This window comes from Cicer arietinum, chromosome 1, assembly GCF_000331145.2.
Source record: "Cicer arietinum cultivar CDC Frontier isolate Library 1 chromosome 1, Cicar.CDCFrontier_v2.0, whole genome shotgun sequence".
Taxonomy (NCBI): domain Eukaryota; kingdom Viridiplantae; phylum Streptophyta; class Magnoliopsida; order Fabales; family Fabaceae; genus Cicer; species Cicer arietinum.
This window is the reverse complement of record NC_021160.2, coordinates 14,402,784-14,406,878: the sequence shown is the minus strand read 5'-3', so window position 1 is coordinate 14,406,878 and position 4,095 is coordinate 14,402,784. Positions and strand designations below refer to the sequence as shown.

The window sequence follows — 4,095 nt, the reverse complement described above, 5'->3', positions numbered from 1 at the left end:
TATAACAATTTTTAATAATAATAACAATAATAATAATTAATAACAATTATTATTTTTAATTTAATTTAAATAATTTTTAACTATAACAATTTTTAATAATAATAACAATAATAATAATTAATAATAATAATTAATAATAATAATTATTATTTATTAATGTATTATTATTATTATTAATTATAAATTTATTATTTAATATAATTATTTATTAAAATATTAACAATTAATTAAAACAAAAAACGAATTAAATTTTTTGTTTAAAACCCTTTGTGAGGTCGCATCCCCAGCCAGCGACCTCCTACTAGGGGAAAAAAATTTCTTTAGCTGGTCGCCCCCTCCAGGCCACGACCTCCAAGTAGCCCAAAAAAGTAGGGCATTTTAGTATATAAATTACAAAAAGGGGTATTTTGATTTAAAATTTTGAAAAAGAGGATATATGGGTAAAGAATCCTACAACGGCAAAATGCCTACAAATAAAATAAAATCTATAAATATAAAAAAAAAAATTTAAGATGTTTGGAATACTCGTGTCTCTATTAAGTTGACAATGTTATAGCCATTGTTTCAATTGACATTAAATGAGAGCTACCTTGCTAATTTGTATAAAACAAACACCATTTTAATACAAGAAATCAAGATATCATCACACTAAGACAGTGAAATGAAAACACACAAAACCATAACAAAATATATGTGTAAATCACTTATTTAAATTAAAAGAAAGGAAAAATTTATGTGTGCCTCTGACGTCTCTTCCTTTTATTTTTCTGTTGAATAAGGAGTGATTTTGTGTCTTTTTTTGGCTAAGACTTTGAATTGTGTGTGTATTGTATATCATTTGATCACAATGTTGTTTTATCCATTGTCTTAGTCGACATTGTTTATATTTTTTATTGTAATTTTTGTTTGATTCAAATTGATAAATTACTTTTGATCTATAAAAAATTGAATCATGTCTTGGAGACATTTTTTCGTTTTATGCTACTAACCTAGATATTGGTTTGTTCGTATATCCATAATTTTCTATTTTAGTGATTTTGAATTTATATGATTCTTGATCTATATATTCTATCAATTTAAAAGAATCAAATATTAATTTAAGACCACCAGTAGGATAAGACCATTAAAACAACTGCTTTAGACTTACATGGAAAACATATTTTTTACTTAATCAAAGGTTTTACTTAATAAAAAACCCTCAAATTTTAATATTTTAAAATTAAAACATATTTTTTTTTAAAATTTAATATTATCTCAATAATATTAAATCAATTGAAAAATAAATATTACATGACATCAATTATATTAATTTATTGATGCCATGTCAAAATTTAGAAAATCCATCTTATGCCTCATATTAAAATTCTCTTTAAGTTTTCAAATGTGTTGGACTGATCCTGTATTAATTTCTAGTCGAGAAAAATATTTATATTTTTCACTTAGAATTTTTTTATATTAAATACTCATTTATTAAATAATAAATTTATTAATACACTGACACAAATTTAGATGGGGACGTAGCTGAAACCTAGTACTTGTTTTATTGAAATATTCCCTGTCCAGGTGACAATATTCTTTTGGGATCAAATTTAGCTTTTCTATCTTCAAAAAGTTGTCATTTGGTGCCAAAGTGTTGAATCCATTGTTGATGTGTGTAGTTTCCCGCAAGATATTGTTTAATCTCAATAATAGATTCATTACAAAACTGTAATATCGGTTGGTTTTGAGCCTCAAATGCCTTCACCTCATCTAACCCACTTGCAACATTCTACCGACTGAAACTGTAGAAGACATCTTTCTTTGGTATAACTACTGACATCTTATCATCCCACATGTAAATAATCAATTCATATACTCATTATATTTAAGTCTCACACCAGAAGAATAATTCAGCCTAGTGTTAAAAGTTTGACATTGTAATATCAAAGACAAGGTTCAACTCTCATATAAATAATTGTAAAATGATAATTGCTAAATGGGCACATAACTAACTTACTTGTTTCGGTTCATCGGGTAGAATAGAAGAATAACAGGAGTAAGATTTTGCTTGAGAATAATACTCTTGGAGAAACCTTCATTAAAATCTGAAATTCCAGATTTAGGCATGTAGATATGCATCCAAGGGTGAGGGACGTTCCAAAATCCTTTTTGACCTAAGAGCTAACTCCTCTCCACGGAATCTATTAACAAATTCCTTGTATGTCACATCTTTTTGAAACATGAACGTTGGAACAAACTTCAATCCTTTGACTAAATTGTCAGCTTCTTATTGGTCAACAAACAATGACATAGTTAATTATTAAATTGATTCATATATCTATATATATTAAGAATTAAAAAAATATAAAATTTACAAAAAACACTTTCCATAAAATCAATAGAAAAAACTAGAAAACAAGTTAAGTTTGAAATTACCTCATCGATTCGTGGTTGAGAATTTGTGTCATAATATTTGACAAGCTCTACAACATAAACAATGCAATATATAGTTAGCAAGGATTTAATCCTTCACTGATCTGAACATGGATAAAAGGAAAGATCTGATAGTGGCTTATTCAATAGAATTATGCCTTCTACATAATCTACTCCATTGAATGAGATTAAATGTTCTTGGTTTGTTGAAAATGTGAAAAAGTCACTGAAAATTAGACGCAACCACTTTGCCTGCAACCAATACAATCAATATCTTATTAACATGAATGTCTCAAAAGATTGGACTTCATATATATTTTAGTTAAAAAGTGAATTTTATACTAATAAATTTTTTATTAAAAATAGTAAAATATAGGTTAATGGAAATAAAGAATGATAATACTTGCTCTTGTTGGTGCAGGTCTAAGGGGTATTCTTCCTCTAGTTATTCTTCACAAACTCACATTCCCTTATCAAAATTTCATATAATTATCCTATTAAAATTCATAAATTAAGAATAATTGGTATATTATTATATATTTTCATTGTATTGTTAAAAAATCAAAACTAAATATGGAAACACAAAAAGTTATTTTTAATTGTTGATATATGCAAAAAAACAAACCAAACTTTTATCAACATTTCTTATTTTCACCAACCATTATTTATCACTTTGATAGTTATATAGACCAACTACTATTTTATTTAGACCAACAAAATGAAATTATTTTGATCAAACAAAAGAAATTGTTAGCATTTATTATTTAGATCAACTATTATTTTATTTAATAGTCAAACAAACTATTATTTTATTCACACTAAACAAAATGAGAGTATTTTGATATGTTATTGAATTAGTCAAATAAAATTACTTTTTATTTAATAAAATAAAATACTTGTTTATATAGGGAAATACTATTTAATAATATATCAAAATTGTGTAGAATCAAACTTAGACCTTTGTCAAGCTTAATTAATAGAATCACACTCATTGAGTTCACCATATTAAATGAAGTAGTTTATATAGTTTATAAAACTAATATGTTGTGTTGTTGCATATCAAAACATATATCTTTTAACAACACGTAAAACACTTTTTTTAAAGGCCAAAAGATTTATTAAATTAAAAAATAAAAAATAAAACAAAAAGTCATAGCGTCACCATTATAACACAAACGAGAAACAACCAAAATAAAGACGAAAAATATGTTTAACCGAAAAATTAAATGAAAAGTGATACCAATAATAACATCCAATTCAAGAACATTGAAGATCTGAGGTCCAAATTGAAATATTTGTCCACTAATCCCAGCATTAGAAAGTGTACCACCAACAATTCAATACAACTAATCAGTCCAAGAGAGAGGTTCAAATCCACGTTTAGTTGTTGCACGTAAAACATGGGTTTTCTACCGTGCACTCCCACCATTTTACCTCCCACCCCCCCCCAAATTTTTTTAAAGACAATTTTGCCTATGTTTAATTTATATAAAATTATGGAAAAATTTACCATTCTAGTTTCCCACCCTCGCTTTCGAAAATTATAAAAAAATTCTTAACTTTTGAAAATTTCAAACTTTCGAAATAATACCAAATAAGTATTTTGATTTATTCGAAAATTTTGTGAAATTGGAAACTTTCGAAATGTAATTATGCAGAAAAAATTACTAATTTCGAAACTTT

The 4,095-nt window shown here is 25.8% G+C and overlaps 1 pseudogene; it reads right to left on the bottom strand.

The window, feature by feature from the left end:
- Nucleotides 1-1,470: 1,470 nt before the first annotated feature.
- On the bottom strand, nt 1,471-3,841 carry LOC101512122 (cytokinin dehydrogenase 4-like; annotated as a pseudogene).
- Between the last annotated feature and the right edge of the window lie 254 nt (nt 3,842-4,095).